Genomic DNA, 14,144 nt, shown 5'->3' on the forward strand with positions numbered 1-14,144 from the left:
GTGAAATTGTGATGTGTCTATGTTGTGTTTGGACTCTTTCCTGTCTGGAGCACCAGGCCTACCAACACAATTGAGGCACCTGTTGTAATTTACTTGCATGTTTGGTTTAGAACATTCAGTTCGCTAATATGCAACAGTAATGGAACTAGAATCTGATTACCTCATGGAGATTCTTTTTTTTCTTTTCATTTTTGTCCTCATACATGCCATAGAAAAAGCTCTTGATGGGATTCCTCCAATCAATCCATGCCATCCGTTTCCAGCCCTTGGATGAGGCATATGGAGAGAAATAGGAGCTTTCCCTCCAAGATGTTACCATTCCTTCTCCCACTTCTGTTCGCATTTCATGAGGCACCCTATGTTACTTAGGAAGACAGGACCGATGGTACCTTGGCATACTCATGGGACCAACTGTCAGTAAAGTTTCCCCTTTGGGTGAACTAATTGGTTAACCACAGTTTTAGACTAAGCATACATATATAAAGTTAATTCTCTTTCACAGACTAGGAGCAGCTAATGATCTTTCTCCTTTTCTTTTTTGTTTTTTACAAGTTCTTCACGATCATAAAATCTGGCCCTTTTCATGGAATGTGCAAGGAGTTTTTTCGGATATCCCCTGTCTCTGTATTTCTTTTTCAGGATTTCAGAATGTCTATAAAAATCCTCCAAATCAGAGCAATTCCGTCTAAGTCGTAGGAACTGGCTAAAAGGAATTCTTTCTCTTTGAGTCTTTGGGTGAAAGCTCGAAAAATGCAAGAGGGTATTTTTTGCTGACGGTTTGGTAAACAACTCATCCTCCAAAATACCCCCCACATCTTTTATGGTGATATCCAAAAAATACACCCTAGATGTACTATAAGACGATGTAAATCGTAAATTAGGGTCACCAAGGTTCAGCCAGCTGAGAAATTCTTCCAGCAAGTCAGTAGAGCTTTCCCAGACAAAGAGAATATCATCAATGTAGCGTTACCAGCCCGCTACATTCTCGAAAAAAGGCGCTAGCTCATTGTAGATATGCTTAGCCTCAAATGCTCCTACATTTAAGCATGCCAGACTGGGGGCACATGTAGCCCCCTGTTAGGGGGCACTGAGCGCTAGAGGGCACAGCCGCCACAAGACTACATTTCCCAGCAGCGCTAGCGCCATGCGCGACGTGATCGGAACACTTCCGGGTCACGTGATCACAAACCATATCTGCAGGGTGTTCGGGCAAGACGCTGCCGATTATTTTGTGCTCAGGAGCTTGGTGTTTGGAGAATCGGAGTTGTTGGCGACTGGTAAGGGTGCCTGTGGCACCACCATCGAAGTACTGTTTGAATCCTCGTTTCAGCGCGTTTTGTGTTGTCTACAGACGGCGCTTCCTTTTTGTTCTGCACGAGAGCGTGCTTTGACTAACTTTGAATTTCGGGTACTGTTCAAGTTGATGCGAGCTGTGCTGTCAAGGGGTAGCTTGCCCTTGGTCCTGGAATATTGTCACAAGCTTTACAAGTTGGTATCTGTGGGACAAGGAGTGCATTATCCCTTCCCGGACTGTACTGATACTTCTGACTCTTTGGGTGACTTTCAACTCGAAGAAGCTGTGTGATCTGTATTCTTCATGTTCCGTTGGTGGAGAGTGAAGTAACTCTCAAATTTACATTGGGTGATTTACATGGAGGAATCGTATTACCTGCTGAGAAATATGCAAAAGGCCTGGTACCTGTTGTGATGTTACTGAAATACATGCTGTTCTCTTTTCTTTACAGGGGTTGTGTATGAATTAAGAGAGGCGTCTATATTAGACAGGTAGTTGATGTTTCTATGTTTCAAGGTGAACATTATAGAAGATATATATATATAGCACACCCTGATACACCTCATTGTTGTTACAGCCTCCCGAAGTTGGAAGACTTCTGATACACAACTCCTATGTGAATGCTCATTTATTTTTCTTTACAGGTTAGTGCTAGTTCCAAAATTGTGTAGACATTGTTATCAGAAAGAACACTGAGAGTGGTTAGTAATTGATTGTTCTTTTCTCTCTCCTTGTGTCTTCAAGATCTCCCTCCCCGCTGTTCCCATCCTTTCCTTCCTGGCTACATCCATCTTTTTCCCTCGCTTAACCATCCTTTAGTCTGCGTAATATATATATAGCAGATTTGGGGCGGTTTAGAGATGGATACTATTTAAGCATCGAACCAACCCTGAGGATTCGACTGGTCGCAGAACAGAATAATCGGCCCACGAATATCCTATCCTCCTGGTTGGGTCGATCTTAGATACCATGGCCACTATGGATGATGTGTTGGCTGCGCTAGCTTTGGTACAGGTAGAACTAGCAGCATCACGCAATGAAACGTCTGCATTACAAGCCAAAGTAGATAGGATGCAACGCAATCCTTTTGATGCAGGGAGCTCGTCTCAAACGTCCTCTAATGCCATGGTAGTGGAAATCCCCACCCCGATACCTTTAGCGCCCCCTGAGAAATTTACAGGCGACACACAGAAGGTACAAGTATTTATGTCACAAGTGCTATTACATTTCAATTGCAAACCTAAAGTATTTGCCACCAACCAAGCCAGAGTGTCCTTCCTCATATCATATTTGGCAGGTGACGCCGCACAATGGGCAGTCCCATTAGTGAGAAATGAAGATAACCTACTACATGACTGGAACGCTTTCAAGGCCGAGTTTGAAAAGACATTCGACAGGCGAGCTGATACTTATGCGGCGGATAGGGAGCTTATAGTCATTAAACAAGGAACCAAAGATTTATTGTCATATGTGAACACATTCAGAAGGTTGGTTACAGAAACTCGATGGCCAGAAGAGAAACAATCAGCAGTCTTTTATCAAGGACTCAGAGAGGAATTGAAAGACTTGATAGCCCAAGTAGATCCGCAACCTCAGACATGTACAGCGTTAATCGAACTTACTATGAGATTGGATCAAAGAATGAGAGAACGCAAAGGTGAACATGTCAGAAAGGATAGATATCCCCTACATTATGTCAAGCCAAGGATGTCGGAAGCAGGAACAGCATCTTCAGAACCTATGGAAATAGGAACAGTGAGAGCTGCATTAACCGGAGAAGAAAGGGAACATAGAAGAAGGAACGGATTATGTCTATATTGTGGGAAGAAGGGACATTACCTTCGTGAATGCCCTGTGAAACCCAAATTTGGACGTTCCAAATTTAATACTACAGCCGCTCCGGTACAGAATCAGAAGGCGGAGTCGGGAAACTAAAGAGCTGGCGACGTCAAGAAGGGGAGTCGTCAAGCAAGTTAGGTATCCCTTCATTACAGAAGAACAACTGTGGGTCTAAAGAACACTTCTTTATTGAGCTTCTCATACATGTGGACAACAGATCTCATACCATAAGAGCCATGGTAGATTCCGGAGCAACAGGGTGTTTTATGGACATCGGAGAGGCAGAACGACTGAACATACCATTGGAGGAGAAGACGGAGCCTGAAATAGTGCTTGCAGTAGACGGTAAACAATTGGAAGCAGGACCCATTCGGCAAGGCACACAATCATGTGTAGTCGAGTGTTTACCCGGCCATCAGGAGCATTTATCTTTCAACATAATTTCTGCTCCGTCGTATGGTGTAATCTTGGGTTTACCCTGGTTGACTTTGCACAACCCCGACATTGATTGGGAAAAGAAGACAATGGTTCTGTCTTCGGAGTATTGTGCACTACACTGTTGGTCATCATCTGAGTCAGGCACCAGGAATACGCTCCACATTGCCACGGCTGCAGAGAAAGATACGGAACTACCTTCATGTTATGAACAATATCAAGATGTTTTTTGTGATCAGAAAGCAGAGACGCTTCCACCACACAGACCCTACGATTGTAGGATAGATCTTCAACCTGGATCAGTTGTACCATGTGGTCGGATATACGCGCTCACTGAGCCAGAAAACATCCACTTACGGGAATACTTGGATAAATACTTAAAATTGGGGTTCATTCGGCCGTCAGCATCTCCAGCAGCCTCGCCGCTATTTTTTATTCCCAAAGCTAATGGGGAACTAAGAACCTGTATAGACTTTAGAGCGCTAAACTCTATCACTATTCGGAATCAATATCCTTTACCCTTAATAACTGTTCTGCTGGAACAAGTCAAAGGAGCAGTAATCTACACTAAGCTGGATTTGCGAGGAGCGTATCATTTAGTTCGTATGCGTCAGGGCGACGAATGGAAGACCGCGTTTAAGACAAGGTATGGATTATTTGAATACCTTGTAATGCCCTTCGGGCTGTGCAATGCGCCAGCCGCTTTTCAGTTTTTTTTAAATGATGTTTTGAGAGAGTTTTTGGACAAGTTTGTAATTGTCTACATTGACGATATTCTGGTTTATTCCACACATGAAGAACAACATGTTCAACACGTGAGTCTCATTCTTCAAGCTTTACGGAAACACCACTTGTATTGCAAACTTAGTAAATGTGAGTTCCACGTGTCCACTGTGGAATTTCTGGGAGTAATACTCACACCCAATGGTCAAGAAATGGCAGAAAGGAAAGTCAAAGCAATTGCAGACTGGCCGAGTCCCAAGAACGTCAAAGACATCCAACGGTTTATGGGATTCGCAAACTTCTACAGACGTTTCATCTCTAACTTTTCTGATAAAGCCGCTCCACTTACACATTTGACCAAGAAAAGTATCCCGTTTGCATGGACTCCAACGACACAAGAGGCATTCGAGGGACTAAAAAAGGCCTTCACCTCCGCTCCGGTTCTGGTCCACGCTAATCCGAGCCTTCCGTTTGTCGTGGAAGCAGACGCTTCAGATGTGGCAATGGGTGCAGTCCTTTCACAAAGACACCCAGAAACCGGGCAACTACATCCAGTAGCATTCATGTCCAAGAAGTTCAATGCAGCAGAGCAAAATTATACCATCACAGAAAAGGAACTTCTTGCTATCAAAAATGCCTTTGGAGAGTGGAGACACTGGTTGATGGGAGCGAAACATGCCATTACGGTGTACACAGACCATCGCAATTTACAGTATCTGAAAACAGTACGGCTCTTAACACCTCGTCTGTTACGGTGGATGACCTTCTTTGAAGAATACCATTTCATTGTTACCTTTCGACCAGGGAGCCAGAACAAGAAAGCGGACGCCTTATCGCGACAAGATTCTACTGTCAGTTCCGTGGTGCCCGCAGAAAGAGCCATTTTTGCGGAGCATAAGGTGATCGGAGTGATCCACACAGATCAGTTTTTGAAGGACACACGTAAAGGCTTGAATACTTTTCAGTGGAAAGACTGGTTGAAACATCATCCCGAATGGATTAAAAAACAAGGGGTGTACATGAAAGGGAAACAGCTGCTCATACCTACGATCCAGTTACGTCGCATGGTGTTTCAGTGGTGTCATGAAGACCCTAGTGCTGGCCATCAAGGAGGAGAGAAGACCTGCGAAAAGATATTGAGACAATTTTGGTGGCCTTCGGTGAGAAAGGATGTTTCGGAATGGATCAAAGCATGCTCAACATGCGCTCAAAACAAACCATTGACAGGGAAAACACAAGGGCTGCTTCAGCCACTACCCACACCAGAGGTGCCTTGGGAAAGCATATCAATGGATTTCATTGTGGGACTACCTGCTGACAAAGGACATACAGTCATTCTTGTGATCATTGATTATCTCACCAAAATGGGACATTTCGTGGCGTGCAAGACCCTTCCCACTGCGGGTCAATTAGCCAAGATAATCATGGAAAACGTTGTGAGACTACATGGTCTGCCGAAAGTTATATTCTCAGACCGGGGTTCTCAATTCACCGCTAAATTCTGGAAGGCGTGGTGCTCAGCTTTGCATATCTCTTCAGCCCTGTCAACAAGTTTCCATCCACAAACCGACGGACAAACGGAGAGGCTGAATCGGACCTTGAAACAATACCTGCGGTGTTATGTGGATTGCAATACGGACATGTGGGTGGAATGGCTTTGGTTGGCAGAAATAGCATACAACAATGCACTACATAGCTCCACGAAACACACACCATTCTTTAGCACATACGGTTTTCACCCTAGATTCATCCCTTTCAGTTCTCCTATTAGGGGGGATCATGTGCCAGAAGTCAGAGATAGGATATCTACCATTCAGAATGTTATTGTAAATACTAGGAAACACTTGGTGAAAGCGAAGCTAATGTATAAAAATCAAGCAGACAAACACCGTAAACAAGGACCTGTGTTTCAGAAGGGTGATCTGGTGTGGTTATCCACAAGAAACTTTCGATTCAGACGGTATAGCATATTCAACCCGCGCTATATCGGACTTTTCCCTGTGATTAGACATGTGAATCCAGTTGCTGTCAAAATTGCTTTACCATCCCACATGAAAATGTACCCAGTGTTTCATGTATCGTTACTGAAATCAGCAGCTCGACATACTCGGGTACAGCCTCTTGCAGTGGGGGTGGATCAGGGGGAGGAGTATGAGGTTGCTAGAGTACTTGACTCTAAAGTCAGTCGGGCGAAATTGTGGTATTTGATTGCTTGGAAGGGTTATGGTGCAGAAGAGAACTCGTGGGAACCTGCATCAGGAGTACAGGCGCCTAGATTGGTGGCAGCATTCCACCGTCGTCATCCTACCAAACCTTGTGCCTGTCTGTGCCCTCCGGGAGGGGGATGTCCTGTTAGGGGGCACTGAGCGCTAGAGGGCACAGCCGCCACAAGACTACATTTCCCAGCAGCGCTAGCGCCATGCGCGACGTGATCGGAACACTTCCGGGTCACGTGATCACAAACCATATCTGCAGGGTGTTCGGGCAAGACGCTGCCGATTATTTTGTGCTCAGGAGCTTGGTGTTTGGAGAATCGGAGTTGTTGGCGACTGGTAAGGGTGCCTGTGGCACCACCATCGAAGTACTGTTTGAATCCTCGTTTCAGCGCGTTTTGTGTTGTCAACAGACGGCGCTTCCTTTTTGTTCTGCACGAGAGCGTGCTTTGACTAACTTTGAATTTCGGGTACTGTTCAAGTTGATGCGAGCTGTGCTGTCAAGGGGTAGCTTGCCCTTGGTCCTGGAATATTGTCACAAGCTTTACAAGTTGGTATCTGTGGGACAAGGAGTGCATTATCCCGTCCCGGACTGTACTGATACTTCTGACTCTTTGGGTGACTTTCAACTCGAAGAAGCTGTGGGTGACCTGTATTCTTCATGTTCCGTTGGTGGAGAGTGAAGTAACTCTCAAATTTACATTGGGTGATTTACATGGAGGAATCGTATTACCTGCTGAGAAATATGCAAAAGGCCTGGTACCTGTTGTGATGTTCCTGAAATACATGCTGTTCTCTTTTCTTTACAGGGGTTGTGTATGAATTAAGAGAGGCGTCTATATTAGACAGGTAGTTGATGTTTCTATGTTTCAAGGTGAACATTATAGAAGATATATATATATAGCACACCCTGATACACCTCATTGTTGTTACAGCCTCCCGAAGTTGGAAGACTTCTGATACACAACTCCTATGTGAATGCTCATTTATTTTTCTTTACAGGTTAGTGCTAGTTCCAAAATTGTGTAGACATTGTTATCAGAAAGAACACTGAGAGTGGTTAGTAATTGATTGTTCTTTTCTCTCTCCTTGTGTCTTCAAGATCTCCCTCCCCGCTGTTCCCATCCTTTCCTTCCTGGCTACATCCATCTTTTTCCCTCGCTTAACCATCCTTTAGTCTGCGTAATATATATATAGCAGATTTGGGGCGGTTTAAAGATGGATACTATTTAAGCATCGAACCAACCCTGAGGATTCGACTGGTCGCAGAACAGAATAATCGGCCCACGAATATCCTATCCTCCTGGTTGGGTCGATCTTAGATACCATGGCCACTATGGATGATGTGTTGGCTGCGCTAGCTTTGGTACAGGTAGAACTAGCAGCATCACGCAATGAAACGTCTGCATTACAAGCCAAAGTAGATAGGATGCAACGCAATCCTTTTGATGCAGGGAGCTCGTCTCAAACGTCCTCTAATGCCATGGTAGTGGAAATCCCCACCCCGATACCTTTAGCGCCCCCTGAGAAATTTACAGGCGACACACAGAAGGTACAAGTATTTATGTCACAAGTGCTATTACATTTCAATTGCAAACCTAAAGTATTTGCCACCAACCAAGCCAGAGTGTCCTTCCTCATATCATATTTGGCAGGTGACGCCGCACAATGGGCAGTCCCATTAGTGAGAAATGAAGATAACCTACTACATGACTGGAACGCTTTCAAGGCCGAGTTTGAAAAGACATTCGACAGGCGAGCTGATACTTATGCGGCGGATAGGGAGCTTATAGTCATTAAACAAGGAACCAAAGATTTATTGTCATATGTGAACACATTCAGAAGGTTGGTTACAGAAACTCGATGGCCAGAAGAGAAACAATCTGCAGTCTTTTATCAAGGACTCAGAGAGGAATTGAAAGACTTGATAGCCCAAGTAGATCCGCAACCTCAGACATGTACAGCGTTAATCGAACTTACTATGAGATTGGATCAAAGAATGAGAGAACGCAAAGGTGAACATGTCAGAAAGGATAGATATCCCCTACATTATGTCAAGCCAAGGATGTCGGAAGCAGGAACAGCATCTTCAGAACCTATGGAAATAGGAACAGTGAGAGCTGCATTAACCGGAGAAGAAAGGGAACATAGAAGAAGGAACGGATTATGTCTATATTGTGGGAAGAAGGGACATTACCTTCGTGAATGCCCTGTGAAACCCAAATTTGGACGTTCCAAATTTAATACTACAGCCGCTCCGGTACAGAATCAGAAGGCGGAGTCGGGAAACTAAAGAGCTGGCGACGTCAAGAAGGGGAGTCGTCAAGCAAGTTAGGTATCCCTTCATTACAGAAGAACAACTGTGGGTCTAAAGAACACTTCTTTATTGAGCTTCTCATACATGTGGACAACAGATCTCATACCATAAGAGCCATGGTAGATTCCGGAGCAACAGGGTATTTTATGGACATCGGAGAGGCAGAACGACTGAACATACCATTGGAGGAGAAGACGGAGCCTGAAATAGTGCTTGCAGTAGACGGTAAACAATTGGAAGCAGGACCCATTCGGCAAGGCACACAATCATGTGTAGTCGAGTGTTTACCCGGCCATCAGGAGCATTTATCTTTCAACATAATTTCTGCTCCGTCGTATGGTGTAATCTTGGGTTTACCCTGGTTGACTTTGCACAACCCCGACATTGATTGGGAAAAGAAGACAATGGTTCTGTCTTCGGAGTATTGTGCACTACACTGTTGGTCATCATCTGAGTCAGGCACCAGGAATACGCTCCACATTGCCACGGCTGCAGAGAAAGATACGGAACTACCTTCATGTTATGAACAATATCAAGATGTTTTTTGTGATCAGAAAGCAGAGACGCTTCCACCACACAGACCCTACGATTGTAGGATAGATCTTCAACCTGGATCAGTTGTACCATGTGGTCGGATATACGCGCTCACTGAGCCAGAAAACATCCACTTACGGGAATACTTGGATAAATACTTAAAATTGGGGTTCATTCGGCCGTCAGCATCTCCAGCAGCCTCGCCGCTATTTTTTATTCCCAAAGCTAATGGGGAACTAAGAACCTGTATAGACTTTAGAGCGCTAAACTCTATCACTATTCGGAATCAATATCCTTTACCCTTAATAACTGTTCTGCTGGAACAAGTCAAAGGAGCAGTAATCTACACTAAGCTGGATTTGCGAGGAGCGTATCATTTAGTTCGTATGCGTCAGGGCGACGAATGGAAGACCGCGTTTAAGACAAGGTATGGATTATTTGAATACCTTGTAATGCCCTTCGGGCTGTGCAATGCGCCAGCCGCTTTTCAGTTTTTTTTAAATGATGTTTTGAGAGAGTTTTTGGACAAGTTTGTAATTGTCTACATTGACGATATTCTGGTTTATTCCACACATGAAGAACAACATGTTCAACACGTGAGTCTCATTCTTCAAGCTTTACGGAAACACCACTTGTATTGCAAACTTAGTAAATGTGAGTTCCACGTGTCCACTGTGGAATTTCTGGGAGTAATACTCACACCCAATGGTCAAGAAATGGCAGAAAGGAAAGTCAAAGCAATTGCAGACTGGCCGAGTCCCAAGAACGTCAAAGACATCCAACGGTTTATGGGATTCGCAAACTTCTACAGACGTTTCATCTCTAACTTTTCTGATAAAGCCGCTCCACTTACACATTTGACCAAGAAAAGTATCCCGTTTGCATGGACTCCAACGACACAAGAGGCATTCGAGGGACTAAAAAAGGCCTTCACCTCCGCTCCGGTTCTGGTCCACGCTAATCCGAGCCTTCCGTTTGTCGTGGAAGCAGACGCTTCAGATGTGGCAATGGGTGCAGTCCTTTCACAAAGACACCCAGAAACCGGGCAACTACATCCAGTAGCATTCATGTCCAAGAAGTTCAATGCAGCAGAGCAAAATTATACCATCACAGAAAAGGAACTTCTTGCTATCAAAAATGCCTTTGGAGAGTGGAGACACTGGTTGATGGGAGCGAAACATGCCATTACGGTGTACACAGACCATCGCAATTTACAGTATCTGAAAACAGTACGGCTCTTAACACCTCGTCTGTTACGGTGGATGACCTTCTTTGAAGAATACCATTTCATTGTTACCTTTCGACCAGGGAGCCAGAACAAGAAAGCGGACGCCTTATCGCGACAAGATTCTACTGTCAGTTCCGTGGTGCCCGCAGAAAGAGCCATTTTTGCGGAGCATAAGGTGATCGGAGTGATCCACACAGATCAGTTTTTGAAGGACACACGTAAAGGCTTGAATACTTTTCAGTGGAAAGACTGGTTGAAACATCATCCCGAATGGATTAAAAAACAAGGGGTGTACATGAAAGGGAAACAGCTGCTCATACCTACGATCCAGTTACGTCGCATGGTGTTTCAGTGGTGTCATGAAGACCCTAGTGCTGGCCATCAAGGAGGAGAGAAGACCTGCGAAAAGATATTGAGACAATTTTGGTGGCCTTCGGTGAGAAAGGATGTTTCGGAATGGATCAAAGCATGCTCAACATGCTCTCAAAACAAACCATTGACAGGGAAAACACAAGGGCTTCTTCAGCCACTACCCACACCAGAGGTGCCTTGGGAAAGCATATCAATGGATTTCATTGTGGGACTACCTGCTGACAAAGGACATACAGTCATTCTTGTGATCATTGATTATCTCACCAAAATGGGACATTTCGTGGCGTGCAAGACCCTTCCCACTGCGGGTCAATTAGCCAAGATAATCATGGAAAACGTTGTGAGACTACATGGTCTGCCGAAAGTTATAGTCTCAGACCGGGGTTCTCAATTCACCGCTAAATTCTGGAAGGCGTGGTGCTCAGCTTTGCATATCTCTTCAGCCCTGTCAACAAGTTTCCATCCACAAACCGACGGACAAACGGAGAGGCTGAATCGGACCTTGAAACAATACCTGCGGTGTTATGTGGATTGCAATACGGACATGTGGGTGGAATGGCTTTGGTTGGCAGAAATAGCATACAACAATGCACTACATAGCTCCACGAAACACACACCATTCTTTAGCACATACGGTTTTCACCCTAGATTCATCCCTTTCAGTTCTCCTATCAGGGGGGATCATGTGCCAGAAGTCAGAGATAGGATATCTACCATTCAGAATGTTATTGTAAATACTAGGAAACACTTGGTGAAAGCGAAGCTAATGTATAAAAATCAAGCAGACAAACACCGTAAACAAGGACCTGTGTTTCAGAAGGGTGATCTGGTGTGGTTATCCACAAGAAACTTTCGATTCAGACGGTATAGCATATTCAACCCGCGCTATATCGGACCTTTCCCTGTGATTAGACATGTGAATCCAGTTGCTGTCAAAATTGCTTCACCATCCCACATGAAAATGTACCCAGTGTTTCATGTATCGTTACTGAAATCAGCAGCTCGACATACTCGGGTACAGCCTCTTGCAGTGGGGGTGGATCAGGGGGAGGAGTATGAGGTTGCTAGAGTACTTGACTCTAAAGTCAGTCGGGCGAAATTGTGGTATTTGATTGCTTGGAAGGGTTATGGTGCAGAAGAGAACTCGTGGGAACCTGCATCAGGAGTACATGCGCCTAGATTGGTGGCTGCATTCCACCGTCGTCATCCTACCAAACCTTGTGCCTGTCTGTGCCCTCCGGGAGGGGGATGTCCTGTTAGGGGGCACTGAGCGCTAGAGGGCACAGCCGCCACAAGACTACATTTCCCAGCAGCGCTAGCGCCATGCGCGACGTGATCGGAACACTTCCGGGTCAGGTGATCACAAACCATATCTGCAGGGTGTTCGGGCAAGACGCTGCCGATTATTTTGTGCTCAGGAGCTTGGTGTTTGGAGAATCGGAGTTGTTGGCAACTGGTAAGGGTGCCTGTGGCACCACCATCGAAGTACTGTTTGAATCCTCGTTTCAGCGCGTTTTGTGTTGTCAACAGACGGCGCTTCCTTTTTGTTCTGCACGAGAGCGTGCTTTGACTAACTTTGAATTTCGGGTACTGTTCAAGTTGATGCGAGCTGTGCTGTCAAGGGGTAGCTTGCCCTTGGTCCTGGAATATTGTCACAAGCTTTACAAGTTGGTATCTGTGGGACAAGGAGTGCATTATCCCGTCCCGGACTGTACTGATACTTCTGACTCTTTGGGTGACTTTCAACTCGAAGAAGCTGTGGGTGACCTGTATTCTTCATGTTCCGTTGGTGGAGAGTGAAGTAACTCTCAAATTTACATTGGGTGATTTACATGGAGGAATCGTATTACCTGCTGAGAAATATGCAAAAGGCCTGGTACCTGTTGTGATGTTCCTGAAATACATGCTGTTCTCTTTTCTTTACAGGGGTTGTGTATGAATTAAGAGAGGCGTCTATATTAGACAGGTAGTTGATGTTTCTATGTTTCAAGGTGAACATTATAGAAGATATATATATATAGCACACCCTGATACACCTCATTGTTGTTACAGCCTCCCGAAGTTGGAAGACTTCTGATACACAACTCCTATGTGAATGCTCATTTATTTTTCTTTACAGGTTAGTGCTAGTTCCAAAATTGTGTAGACATTGTTATCAGAAAGAACACTGAGAGTGGTTAGTAATTGATTGTTCTTTTCTCTCTCCTTGTGTCTTCAAGATCTCCCTCCCCGCTGTTCCCATCCTTTCCTTCCTGGCTACATCCATCTTTTTCCCTCGCTTAACCATCCTTTAGTCTGCGTAATATATTTATAGCAGATTTGGGGCGGTTTAGAGATGGATACTATTTAAGCATCGAACCAACCCTGAGGATTCGACTGGTCGCAGAACACACCCATACTGGTACCCTTCAATTGTTAAAAGAGATTTTCTTTAAACAAAAAAATATTATTCATAAGGATGAGTCCTAAACATCTCACAATGAACTCCTTATTGGCTCCACCTAAATCTTGGGATTCTAGTAGATCATCAATCACCCTCACAGTGTCTAATTGGGGAATATTGGTATAGAGAGACTCAATGTCTAGTGTAACCAAACACTGAGTCTCTCCACAGAACTCCCTACCCTCAATCAGTGATATCATGTGGGCAGAGTCCCTGACATAGGACTTAAGGCCACACACCATCGGTCTCAGAAAATGATCGACATACTTGCTGATTGGTTCAAGGAGAGAATCAATACTACTCACTATTGGTCTCATAGGAGGGTCAAGTTGATCCTTATGGACCTTAGGAAGGCCGTATATAGCTGGAATCCTAGGTTCAGTGTTATTAAGGAACTTAAATTCCTCATCGCAGGTCCAATTATTTTCTTTCGCTTCATTAAGAAGTTCTAAGCAGTCTTTAGATATTTTAGAAATACTGCTACTTTGGATGCATGTATAATATTCCTTAACTTCAAGAAGTTTGTACATCCTCCCATTATAATCATTTGTATTAAAAAGGACAATACCTCCTCCCTTGTCCGCCGGTTTAATGGTGAGGGATTTATGATCTCTTAGAGAATTGAGAGCAGATCTCTCTTGTATACTAATGTTATGAACATTGGGTTTTTTAGCTTTACACACTATATTATGAATGTCACTCTCCACAGCAGTCTCAAAGGCTTCTATATTTTTACCAACCATAGA

Source organism: Lissotriton vulgaris, chromosome 10, assembly GCF_964263255.1.
Source record: "Lissotriton vulgaris chromosome 10, aLisVul1.2, whole genome shotgun sequence".
In the NCBI taxonomy this organism is placed as follows: Eukaryota; Metazoa; Chordata; class Amphibia; order Caudata; family Salamandridae; genus Lissotriton; species Lissotriton vulgaris.